The sequence below is a fragment of the Leptosomus discolor genome, chromosome 8 (assembly GCF_034619465.1).
Source record: "Leptosomus discolor isolate bLepDis1 chromosome 8, bLepDis1.hap2, whole genome shotgun sequence".
NCBI lineage: Eukaryota > Metazoa > Chordata > Aves > Leptosomiformes > Leptosomidae > Leptosomus > Leptosomus discolor.
The window spans coordinates 47,657,231-47,683,750 of record NC_141398.1 but is presented as its reverse complement, the minus strand read 5'-3'; positions in this window follow the sequence as shown (position 1 = coordinate 47,683,750).

Sequence of the window (26,520 nt, the reverse complement as noted above, 5' to 3'; positions counted from 1 at the left end):
TTAGCATGCACAATATTTAATAAAGTATGGTCACATGTCTTCACTGTTTAGTCTTTGTTTAGCAGATCATAATGCACTTTCCCATAATGAAAAGAACAGGATAGAAATGACCAGCTTATTGAAATGGTTCTATATGCTGAGAAGCACCTTTCATAACTCACACAATATTACAGCTAATTAAAAATCTGATAACTCATTTTGTGGCAGAGATAATGGTGAGCATAAAAATGGTACAAATGAATCAATCCCATGTTACAGACCAGAATATGGAATACAATTGAATAGCTGTTATTACTACATGAAACAGGACATTTAATTCGTATGAAAGCTCCCGCCACTTCTAAAGCCTACCTTTCAATGCTATTTTCACACAGAAAAAATTATTCTCGCAATATAGAATTTCTTGGGCATTAGAGTACTTGCTAATTAAAGATAACTGGAGACTTCAACTGGTTTCCATTTCAGAACTGTACAGTTCTCTGAGATCGCAACAGACTACTTAAGGTGGTGTACTTTGGCATGATTTCATAGTGTTAGATTCTCAAAAGCATGCAGACTCCCACTTGTCCTTTAACTACTCAACAAGGCACTAGAGCAAAAAGGTCAATTCCACCACAGCAAAGGTTTCATCAAACCTTTTCTCATTCTGTTAGCTACATTTTAACAGACTCCCAGAAATGCTTCCTGCATTTGCCACCTTACTCTCAGTTCATATAAAAATTCCCAAATCAAACTGAAACTCTGTAAGGATAAATACCCTACCATAGCCTGGGAACAAGTGTGCTACTATAACTCATTACTTCCGGTAGAAAGTGGCTATGCTAATCATGACACTAAGCTCCTGACTACATCCTGTGAGTTCAAATCAAGAAAGAGATTCAAACTAAATTAAATATTCATGTAGTTATTAAAAAAACACACCACATGGGCCACCTTCTTTCCAACTCACATCTTGCAGGCTTACTTACCACCATTCAATGGTCTATTACCTTGAAATTCATGCCAGGTTTCTACCTCTCTGGGGTACAGCTAGGCACTCTGTGTGAACATAAAGCTAAATCATGCAGTAAGCATTTCACTATCATTCAACAGGAAAACAATTTCAACTGATCATTCCTCTTACATTAGATTCAGTTCAAATTTCTGCTTATGATACAAACTTCTATTAAATTCTTTATGACATCTGATCCATCCAGAAAAGATACACTTACTGTTCTGTGTCTTTGAGGTAGGTGGACACTTTCAGTCTCAGCTTTGTCATTGTGCTAGACTTTCTCTGCCTTCACCTCTCCTCCTTCTATCTCCAATTATTTTGGCTACAGATAACCTGCAGTTCTGCTGGTTTTTCATAACGTTTCTACTTTTAATATCATTTGGAGCAATATCTCTCTGTCAGAACATGAATGGATGGCTCTAAAAAACTTTTCTTTCAAAAAGTAAATTATAACCATGTATCATGGTTACCTGCTAGACTGAGAAGCAAGAACATTTCCTAGAAGAAAACACCCTGATGTATTTCACTACGATTTGAACATAAGCCATCTATACACATTATTAAAAAATCTGTATAAAAATAATGCTGGTGTGATATATTAACTGAAGTATCCTAGTTGCAAACATCTACAAATTTTGTTGACATACACCCACGGTTTTGACACAGAAATTAATTAAAACATAAAAATTACTTGATTTATAAATAAATGAAGCAAATATATTTTAGATTGAGTTGACGCACTTCTGTATAAAACTACTGCATTGACCCTGACTGAGAAATCATTGCACATTTAGGAGTTAGTGATTCACCTAACAGTTCACCTGAGCAGGTGCTGGACCATGCCGTGCTGCCCATCCAGCGCAGCCTTCAGCCTTGCATTGGGTGGCACTCAGCCCTTGGCTGCAGGACCACCTCAGCCGGCTGCCTGTACAGCCGAGCCCGCACACAGCACCATGTGGTACCACTATTATGCCACCTCCCTGGCCACGCCTTCTAGGAATGCAGCGAGACAGTGCCACACAACTGCAAGCAACACTGTGGGAAAATCCACCCAACCTTCATCCAGTGCTGCATGAGCGCAGGGTGCCTGACACCTAAAGGGACGTTACAATCACCTGTTGGAGCGAGTCCAGAGGAGGGCCACAAAAATGGTCAGAGGACTGGAACACCTCTCCTATGAGGACAGGCTGAGAGTGTTGAGGTTGTTCAGCCTGGAGAAGAGAAGGCTCTGGGGAGATCTTACTGTTGCCTTTCAACACTTAAAGGGGGCCTATAAGAAAGATGGAGGCAACCTTTCTGCAGGGTCTGTTGCAACCGGACAAGGAGTAATAGTTTTAAACTAAATGGGGTAGATTCAGAGAGATATAAGGAAGATATTTTTTACAATGAGGGTGGTGAAACACTGGAACAGGTTGCCCAGAGAGGTGGTAGAAGCCCCTGGAAACATCCAAGGTCAGGTTGGACAGGGCTCTGAGAGACTTGATCTAGCTAAAGATATTCCTGCTCACTGCAGGGGAGTTGGACTAGATGAGCTTTAAAGGTCCTTTGCAGCCCAAACTATTCTATGATTCTATGATTTACTCACCAATCATTTTCCCATTTGTATTCTGTTTTATTAAAGCAGATGTCTTCTTAAGACATTTATTGTCAGGTCTTTCTTACCGAGATCCAAACAGAATTCTGCACCACGTTTCTCTCTCTCCTCATTCCATGGCCCTTCCCCAATGCAGAACAATTGCTGTGTTTGATTTATTTCCCCATCTGCTTCAAATTTGCATTGGACAACCCTACACCACAGTGGAGCTCAACAGGACACAGACGGCAGCAACACTGGACAGACTTGAGTTCTTATCCAGTGTCCTGTATTCCACCCTGGGGTCAGATACAGCCACATCAGGTGGATTAAGTTAACAACGCCCCACTACAGCCAAATGCCACTAACACCACCTATGGATCTTGCTCATAGTCCAAAGGATTTTTTCACAGAAAAAACACCTCACACAGAACCCTGGACTGCCATTAATAGAGTCTATCTGGTTTCATTTATCTTCACCTTTAATACAGAGCAAGTTTCTGTCAGTCAACTTAGAAATAGAAACGGAGTCTAATAGCTATTTGCCAACAAGGCTTTTATTTCTAAAATATGTTATGTAGATAAGGAATACTTGAAAGCTTAATGACTTCTTACTAGATCAATGATAGCATATAAAGGTGTTTGTCTTTTTAAGGGGAAAAACAAAGGGGTTTTGGCTGCAGTCTCATTTCCTTTGAATATTCTTTCAAAAATTTCAAAAAATTAGAAAGACTTTATTTAGTTTTAACAAGGTCATCAGACCAAAGAAAAAATGAAAATTAAAACTAACAGCTGGTACCAGAATGGACCAAATACCAAAAAGCAATATACACTTGAGAATCATAGCGTTTCGCTATTTGAAACATCAACATTATCAAACACTTTCCCTAAAATTCACCCTATTCCTTCTCCCCAATGGATTCTGAATTCAGCCTGTTCAGAGCTCTTTGACTAAGCTTGGACGCTACTTATATTGACCACTCCAACACACCCTCCAGTCACTACCAACGCTACTCTTTGCAGTTTAGGATATTGCCAAAGGCTGGCTGAGTAGATCTCAGACTTCCAATGTCACCATCACTTCAGTGGTGACACTAAGCACTTCTTAAACAAGTGACAAATTCTGAAACAAAAAGGTCAGATGATCTCAGAACCACCTAGGTATCAAAATAAAAATTTATTTCCATGCAGACTTTTATGATAGCTGTCTTTATTTCTTAAGGGAATTGTCCCAGCTTGACTGAAATGACACTCTTTGTGATACTCAGCAAAAGGGAATGTGACCAGTTCTTGCACTTATGGGTCACCCCTGTCAGACTGTCTTGATAAATAGAAAAGTCTGTCAGCACAGAGTAAAGGAGGTATCTTTCAAATTAAGCACACCCTAGAGAATACTTTCCATCTGGAAGATTCTGAAGTATAAGGTACCTTCATTAACCATACTGAAAATTTTACTGGGCACTGCAGGAGAAAAATAATTGAGAGCATTACATTTTGTGTGGCTATACAGCCTGGTAGATACCTCAGGATTATACCAAAGTATCATATTGTCCTGGTTTGGGCTAAATCAGAACTAATTCTGCTTTAGTGTTTTAACTTTTCAGTTAAGTCTCCTCTAACTAACGGCATTTTCTGAAACAGCAGCATGTTTTTCCAGACAGTGACTGCTCCCAGTAGTGATAAGGCCTGGTGTTTAGAGTTCATACCAGGTAACGGGATGCAGAGAGGCCCTTGCTTATACTTGTTCTTATGGCGACCAAGGTCACTGCTAAATCTTGTGCTCCATGTTGGGGTGCCAGCAGTGAAAAGGGTCGCACCTACAGGGAGGAGCGAACTGGACAGGTGACCCAAACCTGACCAACAGAGTATTCCATCCCATATACATCATATTCAGTATAAAGCTGAGAGATCACGAGGGTCTCGCCCTCTTCGCTCCTTTTCGTCTCTTCCTCTCTTCTTCGATGGCCGACATCTGAGGAGGACTGATCCGTGCATCCCTGAATCCAGTGCCTGAGTCCAGCTCCTGTATCCCATCCCTGTCTGCTGCCGAGTCCAGCCTGGGACTGCCCCAGTGCCAGCCCTGCGGTGTGGTGGTGACGTATTGTCATCGGGGGGGGGGAGTTGGGTTCGGGATTGGTTTTGTATAGATTTGTACATATTGTATATATTTAATTTTTTCCTTATTCTTATTATTTATCTTTTCTTTTATTGTTATTGTTCCATTAAAGCTGTTTTAGTTTTCTTTTCCAAACCGTAAAGTCTCTCTCCCTTGTTCTCTCTCCTTTTCCCTTTTGGGAGGGGAGAGGGGTTAGTAGAGAGCGTCTGTCATTCGTTAGTGGCCGGCCCAGCCTCAAACTGTGACACATATAAATATGTGAATTGTTCCTTCAGTTGTAGACATTATTTTAACTCCTCGGTTAAGCACAAGAAAATGTTTCTTATAAGGGTTTGTTGCATTTTCAGAAGTAGTTTGTAGATTACTGGAGATGGGCAACATGAAATTTTTCAATAATTGCAGGTAATTTCTTTTTTTAAAGGACTGAAAATGCAGCTTAGTGAAACTTACATATTAGTTTGTACTTTTTTTTCCCAAAAGAATACAATACTAAAAAATTCTATTAAATCCAATACATACAACATTATGGAATTTTAAAAGTCTAAAATCAGAATGAGCTCTGACCCCTACTTTCAGTATTTTAATCCTACATTTTAGTTCAGAAATGGAGAGAGGAGGAGGTAAGAATACACCCTGATCAACAATCCATTGAAAGAGGTAAAATTCTATTGAATCTCAATGGGCTTTTTTTGTATTCAGAAAACAAAACATGGTCTTCTTGTGCAAATTTTTCTCCCCAAATTTAAAATTTGAAATGCTAGCATTTTTTTGCAGTATAGTTATAGAAGTGAAAAACAGAATGAGAACTGGAAAGTTATTCCAAATTTTTGATTCTTAGAGCTGACCAATGGTCAGAAAGTCAGACAGAGATGAGACTGGGCCCTAGAATGCAAAAAGGTACTTCCAGTCTTTGTTTATGCACTTTGTTCTGTATCTGTGAATAAAGATCACTTTATTGTAACATCCACAATAAGAGAGTATTGCAGTAGTATCAACGGGGCTTTAGAAGCATACTCTGATACACGTGTGTTTGCAAACCAGGAAGAGAAACCAATGAAGACAAGTTTTCCCTCTGAGTCTGAATGCCAGACTGCCAATTCAAGACTTGGATTACAAAACCATCTCTTACATCCAGTGGGAAAATTATGTATTAGCTGCTTAGAGCTTTTAAACAGACATAGTCATGCACCAAGGGCAGAACTTGTCTTTGGGTTTTATTTCATACATTTTTTGGTGCCTTATCAGGAGATCACTGATTCATGACTCCATAGATTATGTCAGGTACTGTCTCCAACTATCAGGATTACCCATGGAAAGAGCAATAATAAGGTACAATAATCAACATCACAGACAATGTAGCAGAATGCCTGAAAGAAAATACATCATTACGGTAAACACTCTTCCTTCAGATGCCGCTAGAGTAACCATACAATTCATAAAGCTTGACTTAAACAGTTGGCAAGTGATCTGTATTACTTGTTTATCACGTCCTAAAATTGTTTCAATAACAATCTTTATAAATTTATTATAAAAGTCACCTAGCAAGGTTCTAATTTTCACCAGATATGTTACCTCTAAAACCATAAGCCTATCAGACTTCTTTTTGTTCAAAAAGCCTGCACACAAACAAGATTAAAAATATTAAGATACCTGACTCTACTCAGGTTAGTGTAATAATAAAGTTTTCTGCTTTATGTAAATTCCTATAAAAACCAGACAGACCAAGTAATCACTGATGATATTGCCAAATACTCACACACAAGCAATGTCAGTCATATCAATAAAGCATTTCTGAGTTGTTTCATCCTGCAAAGAACATAAGTGGAGCGTGAATGAAATATGTATCAGCATTCACCAAACTGGAATACCTAATCCCATTTAAAAAATGACACTGGTAATTCACCTTTTCATCTAAATAAGCAAAAAATCTATATATAAGTAAGATTCACTGTACCCAAAAAATGCATTTTATATCCCTAAATCATGCCAATCAATTTCAGCCAAGGATAAGGGGTTTTGAGAATCTATATGATTTTATAAAAGAGCAGACCTGCTGATTCAATGGCAATTGTTCTCTGGATTACCTCTGATGATTATGGATCCAACAAGAACCACATGGACCAGAACTCAGAGAAATTAATTAATCCGAGTGAAACTGAAGCAGCAGTTACAGAATGAAATTCTGACACAGTATCCTCCCACAGAAATACTTTATAAAGTATTAATGGAGTGTGCCTACTGTGGCAATGCAACATGAATTTATCCCAGAGGAATATAAAAGGCAGCATCTTCCCACATCTTCCCATATTAGGGCAGAGACAGCCTTTCTTCTGTCTTTTTAGCTACAATGAAATACCAGTCATCAGATTGTTACTGTGGGAATAGTGGGAATATTGGTGGCAGCCATTGTTGCAATAAGTCTTTAATCATAATGAAGTAATAATGGCGTGTGTGTGTGTGTGTGGAATTTCAGGGCAGCTTTGTGTGTGTACTTGTTATTCTTACCACTTGCTGTGAATAACACTGGGAAAGGTCACTTGAATCCAGCAGTTCACAGCATCATGAACTGCTGGCTCAGATAAAGGCATTAGACTGTGGAAGATGATAATATGTTCTTCCTTCTCTAAGATATTAATCTGAGCTGCACCTCTTGGTACCTACACAAGAATTTTAATTTGCCCAGCAAGGATAGCACTGAACACCATCAAAATATTTTCTTTTGATAGTGATGCAAAATCACAGAAAGCCTTTTAATGAACCATTTAGATCCTACGGTTTACAGCAGATTAGTGGGCCCATGCAGTGTAGCCAGGGTCTAAAGATACTCACTACGCCATAATGTGCCATAAAATTGGATGCTACCAAAAATCACCTCCACACAACTATGTCTGACACCAAAAGCTGCTTATTAGCTTCACCATACTTTTTATGACTCACATCACTTGACTGATTGATGTGATAAATAAATTGCTATGTTTCAGCTTCTTCTCCCATTTTACTCCACTGACGTTCTTGAAATAACTCATCTTAATGTCCTCTGCAAGGCAATGATGACAAACACCCCCAATACATGGGGGAAACACACAGTACTGGCCTATTTGTAAGCATGACTTCAGGAAGGATGTTTCACTTCTTCCACAGCTCTGCTGTACAGACACAGTAATTAATGATTTAACAATACACAGGCTCTGTCGATTTCCATAATAATTTCTGGAAATGAGGCTCAGGTCACTCCTAAATCTTTTAGGAATGTAATTAAATTGAACCATGTATTGAAAATGCTATTTGTTTTCTGTATGTTTAGATGCAAAGTGAAATATTTTAATGCAAGATACTTCACATGTGCATCAACATTCAAAATCTCATGACAGAAACTTCAGAGTTTGACTCATCCTTGACAAGATTAAGCCAATCTTTAGATTATGCATTAACCATTCAGGTTAGCATTTTTTGTATCAGCTGCAATATTGCCCAAGCTCTCAAAAAAATACAGATCAGGAAAACCAAAATTACATGGGTTATGTGGAAGCACAAAAATTAAAATGTAATATGATTTTTCTGGCCTTACTGTTTTTAGAGTTTGATGATTATTTCATCAGTATTTCTGAAGCAGAGATCCAAGACAGAAACACAACACCTACAGCAGAGCTACCTTCTGTTCTCCACATGTGAAATTTTCAGCATTTTAAGAACAACTTTTGAAAATATATGTTTTTGAACTATCCTGCAATTATCATTTTTCCCAAAACAAGATTAAAACATGAGAAACATTTTTAATTTTGCCCTGCCACAAAATCAGTCAAAATGCTGCAAAATCAGTCAAAAGCTGTAACACTACTTAGTGTCTGGCTGTAACAGTAATTAGTATCTGAAGCAATGCAAAACACAACAGAACTGTGCTTATAAACATTCATATTATGTAAAATAATTTCTTTTGTGTCTTTATGCTAGAATAGGAAAGAAGAAAAATAATTCTGTGACAAAAGTACCAGAGTAAAAGCAAATAATTACAAAGCTGTATAAATCAGAAACCTTGAGATATGCAAGATTAATCCCTTTTTCCTTGTCTCTTAGCATTTCTAGATTACCTTTTTTGAGCAAGGTCTAGTTACCAATAGCTAATCTAAATTGTTTTTTGTTTAGCAACGTACTATATGTTAGATGTGTATCATTTACATGCAATGCAAAGCTGAAACAGAAGTATTGCATAGCCTCATTTGAACAGATATTTGCATCAAGAGCCCTAATTAAAATTATTATAAAAGCATTTGCCGGACTTAAAATCCCTTTAGTAAGAAAAGAAAAAGAAATACTGCTAGCTTTCCAGGATTACCAGTCACACAATAGCAGCAATATTGAGAGCAATAGCTGTGGTGAAACTGCATAAATATGTCACGGCCTGAATTCTGGTTACTTGAGATTTATCTGTTTACACTGGATACATTTGAACAATGGATTGTTAAAGGTAAAAATATTTAGAATTTACCCAGAGTAAAAAGACAAATTTGACAACTGCATCCCTACTCCTACTAATATTGAAGTATCCACGGAGATTTGGGAAATCTCTTTCAGAGTTATTTCTCACAGCATTTCCAGGATGAGGGCTTCCATTCACATCCCAGACAAACTTTTATCATAGATCACCTTGAAAAAAATAAAAGAAGTAACTATATGAATTTGATTACACTATTAAAAATTTAGGACAATATTTTTAGAAGTACTACAGTGGTGTTAAAATTTGGTTCTTCAGGAAAAAAAAAAAACACCCCAAAAAGGAGTTGACAGGCCAATAAAAAAATACTTTAGAGGTGATAAGGATCCAAATCACAGAATCACAGAATGGTAGGAATTGGAAGGGACCTCTGGAGATCATCTGGTCCAACTCTCCCCCATCAAAGCAGGAGCGCGTCCAGATGGGTTTTGAATATCTCCAGAGAAGGAGACTCCAAAACCAAACTAAACTTCTTCATCATATCTGTCAGTAGGTTTGACTTGTACATGACTTAAGAATCACTCTGTCTTCTATCTTTCCCCAGTCGGTAACCAAAAATATCAAGTTTCTGCCCACTGGGTGGAACATCAGATAAAACTCAAAGTAGCAACTGTCATCAGTATGCAGTCACACAAAGACAGCAAACCTGGTCAGAGAGAAATCATGTATGATATGAAGTTGTGCTAGGCAGATGACTAGAAAATACCTCCACACGTATTTTCATAGCTGTATCAGGGATTGACTTGAATCAGCACCTTAAAAAGTGCTGTTTTGTTAACGCTTTCCCATATTGCCCAGTACCAAAGCTTTGATGCATAATACTACATTATATTTTGGTAGGTACCTATTAGAAGGAAAATCACAGAGGCACAAGCCTTAATTTAACTAAACATCTGCATTTCATATGAATGTGTCTCCAGAACAGTATTTAAATTCATTCCATACAACTGCACAGTGGGATACCTCACTCGTTTTTCTCTATTATGGAAAAAGGAAAAATGGTCTATTTGGGTTTTAGAGTGGAAAACCCCCATGTTATACAGGGCTTTCAAAGGACTGAACAATACAATGATAAAAAGGGGATACATCTGCTGACAGCTGCAGTGCAAACTATTCCTGTTCTTTGAAGTTATTGGACAGAAAGAATAATTGAAGCACTACTTCTCTGTTTACATTCTGTGCTTAGCAATGACCATTTACTTCTCATCTAAGGTAATTAAATACTTGAAATATCCATACACACACACACAAAAATTTATAGTAGTTAATCTTTTAAGACTGCTGTAGCATTCAATATAAGTTTTCTACCGAATTACAAATTACTTCTCTAATTCCAGCAGTCTTAAAAGAAAACCTTTTTCTAGTGCTCTGTGCATCTTATTGTTTTGCATAAGAACAGGTAAAATCTATTTGATTCTGCTAAAGATGTATTTCTCAAACCAGAAAATTAACTACTTTATTCCACTCACTTCTGGCTGCATAAACATTCACTGGGATGACTTTTTGATTGTGTATGTTGCTTCAGGGCCCTAATGCACAACAGTGTTCTTATTACATCCTTAAAAATGTTTGTGTTATACATTATAATGAAAACATGCAAAGTGGTTATAGACGTTCATGTGAGTACCTCATTTACGATATGACACGAGGTAATAATAACATTTTATATTATACCATAGAATCCCAAAGCATTTAAAAGCATTAGCAAGTTAAACTATATGATAACTTTGTGAACCAGGTAAAGATCACTTTTTATGTGAATAATGTTCTGCTTAGTGAAGAACAAACACTGGAATTAAAAAAATATACTAAAATTGTCCAGCAGGAACAATGTTGTATTCAATCCAAATCCTAACTGTAGAATACTCACGAGACCACTACTCTCGGAAAATGCTGTAAAATTACTAGTGGTTTTGATCATGATAAACATTATTTTATGTTACTCTGATGAAAACCAGTCAGAATGCAGTAACTAGCAAATGCAGTTTGATTTTGGTGTAATACAATTTCTTCAGCTCTTATGCCTAGAAAATAGACAACCGCAAAACTTTCTAAAAAAGTTATTCTTAAAAAAAAGGGTTCTTGAGAGGGAAGACCCTGTATCTCAGCTTTTCTTAAGGTGTAATCTTTTTCCTACTAGGATTAGAGAGAAGTTTCACATTGACTTCACTGGAAGCAGGATGCTATTTTGTACATTGGTAACTCTTTTTGTTCACGATTTACAAAAAAATCCCCATCAACAAGTTTTATGTCATTAGAATACTACACTCATAAAATATAACAATTTTACCAATACAAACCAAGACAAGTTTCATTTAGCATTGTTCTATCATCTCTGTCAAAAAAAACGTAAACAAGCAGCACTGTACTCTGAAAAGCACAAAAACTCAAACTTTGCAAGTTTTAAAATCATATTTCAGAAACATACTATAATTTTTTAAGTCTCAGCATCCACATACAAATACAGAGGGTTGCTAGGGAAATACAGCAACCATTTGTACTCTTCCAGTTATCATAAGGGTACATGGGAAGAAGTTCCTTGTGAGGTACTATGATCAGAGATCAAAACTTTTATATGCTTACGGTACACCTGGAAGCAAACCAGAAACCGCTGCTAAATGGGAAAGGCAAATAGTATCATTCTGTACTTGCTGGATTCTAAACAATGCCCTCTTATATGAACCATTACCTGAATACTATCCAGCTGTGAATAGCAGAAGTAGCTTTCAAGAATACTTGTGTAACTCCTTGACTTGGAGGAGGGCAGTGCATGATTTCATAGAACTGATGAGACTTAAGATTAAAAACTTATTACATCTTCCACAATATTGAATAAAAGTTGTTGAGAGGCATATTGTCAAATCAGTAGTGAATATGACATTTGCCATATGTTCACATACAGCTTTCTTCACTGTATGAACTGTGTAAAAGCTTCCCATAAAGCTCCACTAATTAAATTAAAATAGAAAATGACACAGGATGAAGAGCTGACAATGTTAATAACCGCAAACCAGACTAAGCATTCATCTTAAATCCTAATAGCACCATCTGATGGAGGATCATCACAATACTACAGAAAAGATTCAGTGTGCTAGAAATTAATTTGAAAATGTTTCAATACATTTCCTTAATTTGTGTAATAAACTGTAAACATAAGTATACAGAATAGTGATGATCTGCTAAATAAACTTCACTCAGATTTTGTCATTTTAAGTGAATAAAAGTTTGGATTTAGTAAAAGCAAATCCAGTCTGAGGTTAAGCCAAAAGGAAGAAAAAGAGTTTCTTGTCAGTACTCTTTCCAGATACCTCTTTATATAAGTCTGGATAATAATTTTAAGCACATCTGGTATCCAAGTCAAGTCTACAATGCTCATAGGCACGCAGGTTCCTCATAAGGACTAAAATATAAGCAAAGAATTAAATGTTTGTGCTCTCTTAAAGGATACAAAGTAGAATAATTTCTTAACACAGGGGTCACTGAATATCAGAACAGTGTAAGAGAAGAATGCAGGCATCACAGCATCACAAAGGTGACCCAGATGGAGAAAACTATGGGGATCAGAGAGCTGTCTGCAAAACAGACCAAGTATCTAGTCAGAAAGACGGTATGCCAGAAGTAAATCACATTACTATAAGCAATTACACAACATTTAAAACAGTTGGGATTACAGTTGTTCCAAAAAATTTTGACAAAACGTAGTTCCTTCAGAAATACGTCACAGGAAATCAGTTTAAATATGTCAGTACTTGGTATTGAAAAAAGGTAAAGAAAATTCTTTGTTTCAGAATGATTCTTCACCTTTTTCTGTGTGTTTTAATATTAGTTAAAAACTTTTATCAAGTTCCAGTTCTTTTTTTTCTTTCCTTTGTGGAGAATTCTGTGACCTTTGAAAATTAAATACTTCAAAACCAGCAACTGTTTTCATAAAATTAGGCAGTAAGACTAGTAAGTAGTTATACGGTAGACCACACAAAAGCACTAGAAAGGCCTTTTCAAGGTTTAGTACCACCTATCAGCTAAATTGGCGATTAATGCATAGATTTTTGGCAAGTGAACACACAGAAACACTAGTCTTTCAAAAAGAAAGACCTGTTTTTTAAAGAAAGAAAAATTTATTTTCTTTTTTCTGTCTTTTTTTTTTTTTTGGAAAGAAAAATTTTCTTTCATCTAGAAATCACAAGTATTTCAAGTAAAACAAGAGGTTAAAATTTAACAGGAATATTACAAAATTAAGAAGCAACACTGTAGCAAGAACATGAGTGCAGCTGCCATTTTACTGTTCAGAGCCACTCACTAAACACTAAAACAGAAAGGAGGAGAAATGATACTTTATAAAAACATAGATAAGGCTAACCTACTTATCTAAATATTAGGAGTCTTGTTGATAGACATTTCAGCCTTCTATTCAGCTCCTGATATCTCCACTAGAATTCTCTGGCTTTCTTTCCCCTTTTTTAATGCTCATTCCCATCATTGCCTTCATGTATGCTTGAAAAACACTTTGTTGACTAACCAACTCCACAAATCAATTCCTCTCAATGTAAAGTTCAAAACATAGTAAAACTGAAGCATTCCTCTGATTCTTGAGAGCCAAGTGGCCACACTCTTTCAAATCAAATCCTGTTAGATAAACCTTAAGCAGTTCACAATATAAATCGATCAACAGTAATCACTTCCAATAAAGAATAGTAATGGGCCTACACTGTATGGTTTATACTACAAAATTTAGCGGTTGTTGCAACATTAATTTGCACAAAGAAAGACACAGACAGTAAGAGATTTGCATTTTGAGGAAATCATCACTTTGATATACCTTGTATGTTATATATATACTCACTCACTGAGTCCCTGAATCTTCTCCATAGATAGAACAGATAACAAATATTAGAACCTAACAGTTGTTTTAAAATATTATAAACCCTTTCATTTTTTCTACTTTCCCAGCCTCCCAAGTAAAAGACACTTGAGACAGTGGTTTTGCTTGTGTCTTCATTGTATGAAGAACCTATAAAACCTGGCTAGAATCAAAAGCAATAGCTATCATACAACTGTTTTCATTACTTTTACTGCTACCGTATGTGGAGTAGCTGAAAGATTCCCTCCCACTGCAGCTCAGAATTTCACACAATGTCAAAGCTGTTTGCATAGTTTCATGCTAATAAAATGAAAAATCTACAACACTAAAGTCACAGTCATAAAATAACTTTGCTTCATCCCTCACGTCATGATTCATAAACAGAATTTACTATGCTTTGCTGTGTCAGATAGCACTTAAACTCAAGGGCTCCTCATTCAAACACATCCAGGAAAAAGAAATTCACAAAGAACAGGTCTTACCTTTGGCAACCTCAGGAGTGTGCAGCTTAGATTTATTTTTTTTTAATTGCCAAATTAATTACCTAATCCTTAAATACTTTCATATATACTGAGAAGTTAGCTCAATCCCTCGGTTCTACTTTCTGCCATGCTTGAGCAGCCTCCTTCACCAGAAGCCATTGCTTCTACCAAGATCTGAACACATTCCAGGTATCACTCTCTCTCATTTTATTTTAGCTCAATAGTTGTTTTTCCCCCCTCTCTCATTCTCTAAAAGGTCAATAATCTAAAATGCAAAGGTGAATAAAGTTACTTTAACTTTGAAGATGGATAACTTCAATACACTTTTCCCCTTTACTACACTGCAAGCCCAAGAGTAAAACTGTTAGTCCAAACCATCTGCTCCACTATCAAAAGTGAAAACAAATGATCTAATGCAGGACCTCATTAGCATACATATTGTTAACCATCATAGCAGTATTAAATGACAGCAAAAGGGGGAAAATTAGAAAACACAGTGGCACGTGCTTTAGACAGAACCAGACAGTGGAAAATGTCGGGGAATTGGTAAGAAAGTAAGTTAATTAATTGGTCTTACAAAGAAAAATCCACATGGATCCCCTTACAAGAGTTCTATTCTTGTTTTGCATAAATGGGTTGGAGTTTGTCTGCCCTTGTAATAAAAATAGTATGAACTAGAAAGCATTTTGACCTGTGACCTCTAGATTAGGAGTACCTTTAGTTTCTGGCAGACGCTCTGAAGACAAGAAACCTACACCCTCCACGGAAGGAGGTTTGTTGTTATTTATATGCTTAAAAAACCCACAAATGTCCACAGAGATATGGTGGGATAGCTCACATGACTGGAGCACTGTAATGGATGAATACAGACTATTTGGAAGGACAGGCCAGGAAGGCAAGGAGAGGAATTGTCCTATATGTGGGAGAGCAGCTGGAGTGCACGGAGCTCTACCTGGGGAAGGTGATGAGCCAGCTGAGAGCTTACGGATCAGGGTTAAGGGGCAGACCAACATGAGTTAAATTGTGGTGGGTGTCTGCTACATACCACCCAGTCAGGAATAAGTAGTAGATGAAACCCTCTTCAGACAACTGGAAGAAGCCTCACATTTGCAGGTCCTGGTCCTCAAGGGATACCTAATCCGTCCTTGTATCTGCTAGAAAGGCAACACAACAGGGCATCAGTGAGCTGGGAGGTGCCCTGGTTTTGGGGATGTATTGATAGTAACTTCCTAACACAGATAACTGAGGAGCCAGCAAGCACAGGTTCTGTGCTAGACCTGATCTACAGAGAAAAAAGATATGGTTGGGGATCCAAAGACAGTTATTGAAACAGGAACCCAGAGATGCAGTGGAATATCTGATCTTGGAGAAACTCAAACCTGACCATACAAGTCCCTGAGCAACTTGACCTAATTAATCCATCTCTGAAAAGGGGTTTGGATTAGAAGACCTCAAGAGGTTCATTTCAACCTAAGTTGTTCTAGGACTCTAAGACTATTTTCAGATAAATGGTTTATTTTTTTAAAATGTTCTTCCAAACCATTTCATTTTTCAATAAACTAGAAACCTCGTAATACAAGGCTTTAAGGGGAAAAAAAAAAAAAAAAAAGGATAATTAGCAGTTTTTTGCTAGAATTTTTTCTCTGAATCTCCAGACAGACAACAAAGCAAGCAAGCAAGTTTCTTCACACTTGTACCATTTTGAAACCAAAGACACACAATAGTAAGAAACAGTGATAGCTGATTACAATCTGTCGGCTTCAGAGTATTTTGTACAACATGTCTAAAGCAGCAAACAAATAACAGATATGAGAGTGAATTCTGAAGCAAAAGACAATCATAAGCAAAAATTCTGGAGAATAAGGTAAGGAAAAACAGGACACAAAATGATTGTATTGAAGTCATTCTAGTTATGCCTCTTGAAAAGTAGAATTCAACAGCAGAATATAAAACCAGCCAACATCAATAGACCTACTCAGACCTCAGAGCCAAAGTGTTTGGACCTAAGCTTACCTGCTATTCAGTCAGCTCTTATACATGTTCTTACACAAGTAAATGCTTACTACTTTGCATTCACAGGACAAAGGAAAATGGGACATATTTTTGCAATAAAAATTTAAAAGGCTTCTTACAGCTTTTTTACTGCCTTTTGTATGCATTGATGTTTATGCCTCATTACTTTAATTTTTGGTTTTTTACTACAGGTAGTGCCCTAAAGTTAAGGTGGTAAACTATAAGCTTTTAAAACAAGCAGATGTTTCCTCATTGTGGACAAAGACGGTAGCTATGTTTTATGCCAATAATAAATTTCAACTTTCAACAGCTTTCACCAAAAAAGCCCTTCTAATTTATTTTTTTTTTTAGTAGATTGAACCAGGTAGAAAAGACACAAATTATTTAATATTTGCAATCCATTTAGGAGAACTAAAATTCTTTCCAGACTTGCTATTAGCATAGTCTCTAATGCATCAGTAAGAGCATTAACAGGTCAAAATCATCTTTGCCATGAGTCTATTGACTTTACTGAAGTTCTGTAAGAAAGACTATTACCTATCTGAACAGTGTTAAGAGCTTAACATTTTCAGTTTGTTCTCAAACTTTATACAGAATACAATAAATTGCTGAATACATGAAAACAGGATTTTCACCTATAACAATTTCTTTTTTTTCACAATTACTTCCTAGTTCTTAAATTTTAAAGCACACTATCTCACATCGTCTGATGCCAAACATTTTCCATGTGCAAAAAACCCCTGGAACTACCTTACCTCATCTTCATTAAAAGAGATTTTACTCCCTATGAAGATGAGAAATTGTCCGAACAAACTGAAACAAACCAAAGGAAAATTAAAAATAAAACCTCTTTCCCTGATTTAAAAAAGCTATTTTCACTTTTTAACAGTGGGAGGAAAAGAACATTTCCTCAAGTTCTCTTTTCAAGTTTTGCCTTTCCCAACTTCTTCCAGCCAAAAGACAGAAGAAAAATAAAAGAAAGAAATGGGGGGAAATGAAGAACAAGGTAAGAAAGAAATTAATTCTTTTAGAATGACCTATTAGGGGAATTTTTTTAATTGAAAATATGAATAATGAATATGAATTTTTCAGTCAGAAAACTTAGTTGAAGGCATTTTGTTGGACACACAAGCAGGGAATATGCAAAGGGTCTGACTCTATTTTGTTATATTGCAAGTATGCTCTGGGAATTTCCTTGTTATGTTTCATTTTAAAAGGCTTGGATATAAACCCAGATTGGATCAGCAGTGTTGCTTACTTCACAAGTCCCACCTCCAATCCTATCAGATTTTAAATCACTACAGAAAAAAGCCCTACCATAGACACTGTCAGTACCTGGACTGCAAAATAAATTGCAAAGTGAGAATTGCAGAAGATCCATTTTATTAACAAGATCCATGACTAATTTAACTCAGTGCATTTGCTATTAATTTTTTCTAACCACACCCTTTATACCACATAATGGTCTGATCATTAGCATCATACCTAAATTCATTTCTTCTCAGTGTAAACAGTTCACATCCACAAGCAATAAACCTTCAGAGATTCTGTTTATCAAAGAAAAAGCTGTACCCATAGGTAAGGAGCATTCAAAAGTCTACAAAGGACTATAGGATAAAAGCGTACTACTAAGGACGGTCAAGGAGGCCTACCAAATGATTGGTATGGAAGGCCAGTAACTCATCAAAAGCAGTATCACAATGAATCAATTTTCTTATTTCATATTGACCCTAAAATAACTTCTAAGCTGCTGAACTGTATGCCAAGCAAGCGCTAGAAAAGGAAAGGATGTCAGGTACCTAGGGACTTCAATTTTGATCTAGTATATCGCTGAAGTGGAAAAGGAACATCAGACAAAGTGGTATGAGCAGCAGAGTGTATAAGATACAGGAGAATGAACAATAGTGTAAGGGATATTTTAAGATTCTTTAAAGCAATATGTTGTGTAGACAAATTTTAGTACAAACAAGTTTCTAGACATTGTAGGTATATTTATCACTCCAATAATTGGAAAAGAAAAAAAATCAGTAAGTTTTAACTAACTATCCCCATTAGAATGGCAATATTCACCTCTTGGTTGTTTCATGAATGTGTGTACAACACCATTATTTGTAGCTGTTTGCAATTGTCTGTTTCTGAGGTACAAACACTATGTAGTCATTGTGGGACAACCACAAGATATTAGCTACCCCTTCGTATAGGCCTACTGTCAATCAGAAAAGCTGGAAAAATAGAATCTTTACATTTAATTTCTTCAACGCAATGAAATAGTCCAAATAATAAGAAATGAAAATCATTATCATTTTAGTCAGCATCACTAGTAGCAATTTCTTATTTTGCTGTTATTACATAGGAATCCTTTCAAAAGTAGAGAGTTTCAAGACTAGCAAAGACATAACTGACTGTAACTACATCTGATGGAACAATGGGAGAATCTTGACTGCACATAGCAAACACCTAGAATGAATTGCAAGCCCAGACCTGGTTTGGTCTTTTGTTTCATGTCATGGCAACCACCCCAGTCATGGGAGGGATTTAAATACATCACAAACATTGGTTATTTCTATTGTCAGATTCTATTGCTTTTGACAATGCTGCAAATAGTCTTTTATTAAACTAGCCCTTAGGTTTTTTTTTACATAGATGTTATGCTCTAGTAAGAAGGTTATTTTTAACAGATCTTATTAAAAACGGACTACAACAGAATATTGAACAATTAGAAAAATATAAAACTACTCACTCTGTTAACATACTTTTAAAAACTATTATTTATCTATTTTCAAAATCCATTTGACACTGGAAAAACAAGATTTACTGAAAACGAATATATAAAAAGTAAAATAACCTCGTTTTGGACAATTTTGTAGGTTTTTTTTATTTTGTAATTTGTAATATCTGTAAGATCATGTCTTGAATTTAATATTACCGGAGAGAAAAGCCTGACTTTTTTTTTTTTAATTTGGAGAAATTAGGGTAAATAAAACCAAATAAACCAAATGATTTTAAGTAAATTAGAAACTCTACTTTAATAACAGAAATAATCTTATTAAGCAAAATCAATAAAATCATCACACAATCATATTAGGAAGCCAGAGAGGTGAATTTTCCCTGGTATTATCTACTTCAGTTAACAATTCTGTAACTCAGGAAACAAAGACCGCCTTGATTAGTTTTTAAAGAAAACACTCTATTGACTTCTTTCCCTGCCCCGTTATATCATTCAACTGACGTAGAGTCCACATTTTTTCTTTTCATACAGCCCAGAATGAGTTTACAAAAGATTTACAATTATGATAAAGAAGCATTTTCCTCAGAACAGAAAGCTGAAGGAATCCAAATGATATATAGAAGTGAGCATCCATCAACCAGTCTTCTTACTCTGTAAGGCAACTTGGACATCTACCAAAACACACAAGATTGTAGCAACAGGGTCTAACTTTAACCATTTGGGACACTAAGCACATATCCTTCAGTGCTCATTCATAAGCTAATTAGAAGAAAAAACATTTTTTCCCTATACAACACTACTATAATAAAGCAAGCTGCTACAGAGTAGGTAAATAATACAAAGATACACATTATTTTTTTCAAAGATTTTGTTTGCTAAGGACAGGAGAATACAGTGTAATAAGTTTTGAATTTATATTTAAAAAGTAATAATCACTAATGCAACTACTCCTTATGACAAACTAACCAATTTCGTACATTTTCTTTGTATTGTACATGTTGCATATATTCTAGATTTTAATACAGGACTAAGATACATGACTGTGAAATGTATATATTTGTATTTAGAAAATATATCCATATGATGCCCACTTCGTGCAAAGTTTTTGAAAAAATAATGTGGATGTGCAAGATTTTATCACTACAGACTGAAGGCACTTGTAAAAGCCACTCATATCCTTTCAAAATTACCTAAATAGCCTTTTTTTTCCATTTGTTTTGTACATTAGCAATGTCTGGTTATTAAGTTCAATATTTAAAATCCCATGATTCAAACCCAGTATTTCTGTAGTTAAATGCTTTCACTATTTTCCATAAATGACATTTTATTTTCATAAATTTCTTCCACTTTCCCTGCCCCCACCCCCCCCCCAACCATATGCCTTATATTACTTAGTTAATGCATCGTGGTTGATCCTTGAGATGTTATTGATCTGCACCGCCAAAACAGATGAGATAACTCATCCTTGAGCAGGTATGAGCTTGCACTCAATCAGATTGAGTACACTGAACTTCTAATACATCTTAAGATACTAAGGTCTTTACTTCAGTGCATTCCATAGTACAATGACAAACAGTAAAAACAATATTCTAAAAAACAGACTATTTTCAGTCTCCTCAAGGTTGTAAGTCTCATTTTACATTTTAGAACAGATCCCTTTTCAATTTGCAGCTCTGAGGAAGCTGAGGAAGCCTTGGGAATGTATAACACTCTTCCAGAAACTCAATTACTATTTATTCTTAAAACCTTTCTGCATTCTGATAGACTATTCAAAAAAATCTTCATCTTTTTAGAATCCCTCCACAATTTCACTTGCATTTATCAATAGATGCTGTCCTGTCTTGAAGCAAGATCTCAATTTTGAGTGGAATAATTATAAAAAACATTGAAGGCAAGACTATGTAAATAAGATCACACCACTGAAAATGGGATGCATGCCTCTGTCAAAAAGATGGGACATCACAGTGTGCTGAAATTTTGTGTCATTCTTCAGTGTAAATCCAGATGGGAGTATTTCAAACACAGAAAGCAGGAAAAGAAGGAGACAGGAAGAAAGGAACAGATCATAATTTGAACCTTACTATCCATGCCTTCAGCAGTTTCACAAGGTAAAAATGAAATCTGGATAGTTTGGTGACATGGTGCTATTTTAATGGAAAAAATACCGCTGAATCTCTGTGATTAATTTACATGTCAGACTACACAAACAGAAAGATGAGGTTTTAAGAAGAGGAGAAAGATATTCTTAAGAAGCTTATACATCAACATATTTTGCATTTATTACATGAAAGATCTTTCTTATAACTTTATTTTGACTAATTAGTAGTGACAGCAGCAGAGATGAGCTAGGAGATTCAAGGCACCCCTTTGCACTTCTTTTAAACTATCACAAGGTCAGAAACAGTATAGATTTAGGTGACAGACATAAGACAGACTCCAATCTCATTCATGCAATCTACCGCAACAAATTTTTCCAATTTCCAATATGCAACTCAATTTAATTTGTTACAATTTCTGCATAGCATCAAGAAAATAAAGAATATTGATTATAAATTCAATCTATTATAGCATTAACTTAAAGGCAAAATGAGATGCAGAGGAACACTGTTAACCTACTACAAAAGACAGAAATCTTTCAGCTGGACTATATAAACTCTGAGGTATCCATTAAATCTGCAGAAACAGAAAACTATTCATTTGTGGTCAATTCAACCTCAGTTGCTGTATTAAAGCTGAAAATAAATCTTAATCCCAGGTGAATGAATTATCTTTGTTCAAAAGAGGATCACAATGTTTTCACCTGACTTCTACAGAATAAAGATTTCAGTTCAAATCTTACGATTTTTTTCCTTGAAATGGGTAAAAAAGTTTCTTGGTCCCTTCTGTATAAGGTAATAAAGTTGAATTTGCTAGTATTCTACTAGCATAGCATTATTAGGAGCCTAACTGCAACACAGCACGTCAAAGTGGAATTTTTTGTTCCTAGAGAACTGGATACATTGCACTCCCTGCATGCCGTTATATAAACTACTATCTGCATCAGATGAATTGCCACTCCCATCAACTGCCAGGATTAACAATAACAAGGATAAGAATTGTGGTTAGCTTAAAATAAAAAGTAATAGCATACTAAACAAAAGCAAATCCTTATTCTATAAATATCTTTAGTATTGATAGTCTGGTATTGAGGTTATGGCTTTTTTCCTTAGTAACAGCAGTAGGTATATGAAGTGCCTACACTGTTAGCAATTACTGCTAATTGCTAAAATCTCTGATTTAGACATTTTTTCTAAGCAAGGAAAACAAACAACCAGATAATTAATCAGTGGTAGCACTGCAATTATTGGTGCTGCTGTTGATCTTTTACAAGGGAACAAACTTTACAGAAGTACTTGTAAAAGCCACATGCCAAAATACACTATTTTAATGGTGATATTTTCTTTCTTTCTTGAACGTTCGTCCTTTCCAAAGGACAAGAAACAGAAGTACATACTCTCAAAGTCTGCACTTCTAACCACAGACAATCATCAAGACTTCCCTATTCTCAGCTCTTTAGGTTTTGTCTAATCACTTCTAATATGAAAGAATATGACTACTGTCATCAAAGAGTTTCCTCTCAGAAACAGACAGATGCAATCAAATCAGTTCTGACAATTTAGCTTTATTCTTCAAAATAAATTCTTAAATGGAGTATCTTTCTGTACTAATAAATTTGAAACAGGAAGAGTTATCAACAGAAGGGAATATTACTCTGACATTATGCCATCCAGGTGTTGTCTTGGCCATGGCTGATTTACCTGGAGAGATGTAGAGAAACAGCCTCATGATATGGCTTTTGCTCTGCAAATAAGTTGCCAATACAAAAGTATTTTGATGAGGTTATAGATAGACATAGGACAACAGAGCAAAACAGAAAAAAAAAGCTAATGGTGTTCATTACTGGATTGTTGTGCTTGTCTTTTGGCATGAAAAGTCACCTGATGCTTAGAGCCATGCTGCATAATTTCCCTAGGGGGAGAGGAGGATTTGGCAATGAGTTTGACATTTCTTTTGTCCAGTTTTACTCGTTCCAGAAAAAAAGATGAAAAGACATCCTATTTCCCTGAGGAAAAAGTAGCAGAACCTATTTCCCTTACTGGCATTTTTCAAATCTCCCTGTCTCCTTCTGACTCACAAGTGGAATTACCAGTTGAAGTTTCTCAGAAACTGGTGATTAATTTTGTGTGATGGTCAAACTGAAGTATAAAAATAACTAACGATAATAAAAAGTGTCAGTTCTCCAACAAACAAAAAACTTGGGAATTAATTTTTTGTTCAGACTGGTTAATTAATTTGACTCAAAATAATTATTTTGAAGAGATAAGGGCTGGAATTCATCAGCTCATTCAGGATAAAGGCCAACTACCATCTTTTTCAACATGATATTCCTGCCCCCACCCCCCAGCTGTCCCACTCTTTAGGACTATTTCCTCTCAATATCTTCCTTTCCAGTTCCTATCTGGAAGTCAGCAAGCCTTGATTCCTACTTTCCGAGTCAAAAGTATTTATTACATTTGGTCTTCAGATATTTTTTTTTTTGTCACTATAATTTTATTTTCTTTTTGGCTTAATCAAATACACTCCTCCTCTGCTCTGTTGACAGCTACATTTCTCCCTGCTCTCCCTTGCTTCCAGCTCATCATGTGCTTTTGACCTGTGTTACCACAATCAGAAATGCTCCAACCCTTGCATTTGGAGTCTGTTCTCAAGGAACTCTCTCACTCCATCTGCCTTACTTTCTGCTCAATCTTTGCTTCCTGTTTGGTTATTTTCCTGTTTCTCCTATTACCACAAAAATGGACACATAATTTTGTTAAGTTAAGCTTGGTATGTGAACGTGAAGAAATAGATAGAGCTGAGAACACCAATTCACATCTGAGAACATCAATTCACAGCTCACAGTCCCAAAATCCCCTGGCTTACAATAGGGAATAATTAAAGACTGAATACTCCCCAGCATGACTTAATATCCCATCATATAGAAACACACTGAGAAAGTTCTCTTCATCTTTTCCCCACAAATAGTTAGTGTTCAGCACTGAGAAATGTATCTGGATAGTTAAGCATCAGAAGACTGCTGCAGATGAACCTCAACGAAATCCTGCACGTGTAATATCTGAGGATTTATTATTTGAGCACATCTGATCTGAAAAACGTTCCACCACACTGGACTGATTTTTGCAACACAGTAAGAATAATACTTTTTCTATTTTGCTAGCTTGGTTTGATGGCCTATTGATTTACTCAACTGGTTTCCCAAAACATCTGGGGCACACAGATATGACATATCTCATGGAGACAGAGTTAAAGCTGAAAGTTTCAAATCGATGTTTCATTCAGTAAGATCTGAAAATAATGTGTACGTTTCCGCTGACAAAGGTATCAGTGCAGCCCAGCAAAGAGGAGTTGTAATGATAAATCTCAACAGGACTTGGGAGCCCTTTATGTGATTTTACCAGTTACTATCTGTGCTGAATTACAGAGTTGGTTATAAAGGCAGAGTCTGTGTGTGATCTTGAACTACTTATGTCAGAGAACAGAAGAAAATGAGTGGTAAAGTGCTCGAGACCTTTATGCTCAGAGTATGCGTAACTAACTCTATTGGCTTTGCGTGGCAAGGTTTCTGTAGCGGAGCGGCTACGGGGCGGCTTCTGTGAGAAGTTGCTAGAAGCTTCTCCCATATTTGATAAAGCCAATGCCAGCCGGCTCTGAGACAGACCCACTGCTGACCAATGTTGAGCCCATCAGCCTCTGGGATAATATTTTTAAGATGGGGAAAAAGTTACTGTGCAACACAGGCGACTGCAGCTGAAGAGAGGAGTGAGAAACAACTCTGCAGACACCAAGGTCAGTGAAGAAGGAGGGGGAGGAGGTGCTTCAGGCACCAGAGCAGAGATTCCCCTGCAGCCGATGGTGAAGACCAGGGTGAGGCAGGCTGTCCCCCTGCAGCCCATGGAGGACCCCACACCAGTGCAGGTGGATGCCCGAAGGAGGCCATGATCCTATGGGAAGCCTGCACCAGAGCAGGCTCTTGGCAGGACCTGTGGACCCGTGGAGAGAGAAGCCCACACTGGAGCTGGTTTGCTGACAGGACTTGTGACCCTGTGGAGGACTCAGGCTGGAGCAGTCTGCTCCTGAAGGACTGGACCCCGTGGAAGGGACCCACACTGGAGCAGTTCATGAAGAACTGTAGCCTGTGGGAAGGACTCACATTGGAGTTTGTGGAGGACTGTCTCCTGTGGGAGGGACCCCACGCTGAAGCAAGGGAAGAGTGTGAAGAGTCGTCCCCCTGAGGAGGAAGGAGCGGCAGAAATATCATGAGATGAACTGAGCACAACCCCCATACCCTGTCCCTCTGCACTGCTGCAGGAGAGGAAGTAGAGAAAATAGGGAGCAAAGTTAAGCTCGGGAAGAAGGAAGGGGTGAGGGGAAAGTATTTTTAAAATTTGGGTTTATTTCTCATTATCTTATTCTGATTTGATTGGTAATAAATTAAATTAATTTTCCCCAAGTTGAGTCTGTTTTGTCCATGACGGTAATTGGTCAGCAATCTCTCTGTCCTTATCTCAATCCACAGACCTTTTGTTATATTTTGTCTCCCCTGTGCAGCTGAGGAGGGGGAATGATAGAGTAGCTTTGGCAGGCACCTGGCATCCAGCCAGGGTCAACCCACCACACTAATACAGAAAGCAAATATTCAGACTCTCTTGTTAATCTGACTATAGATTTGTGAATATTAAACCAATACTACAGAGAATATAATTATAAAAATAGTGAACATGAACAAAACCCTGATCTTTTAAAAAAATTAAATATTCTCAGAAAATACTAAACACCAAAATCAAGAGAGATTGGTAGGTGTATGACTTTTCACACAATGATTCTAAATCTGGAAGTTGCATTGAAGATTTTCAGGATTTTAAAGAATTTCAGGAAGGAATTATGTATTTTATTTTTAAGATTGGATTTTGCCTATCTCTTCCACCACTTTTAACTTGAGGAAGAAAAAGACTTAGAAGATGAATTTGTTACCCACGCATTAAGATACCAGTTAGTTCTACAGAAAGGTACTATGGTAATTTAATCAAGAACCAAGACACAATGAAGAATTAAAACTAGAATGGTTTTGATTAGGCAAAGCAAGCAACATCAATAACATTTTGTGAGACTTCTCATAGCTATTTAATGGCTAAAAAATAAATACTTTAGGAACACTTTTCTAAAA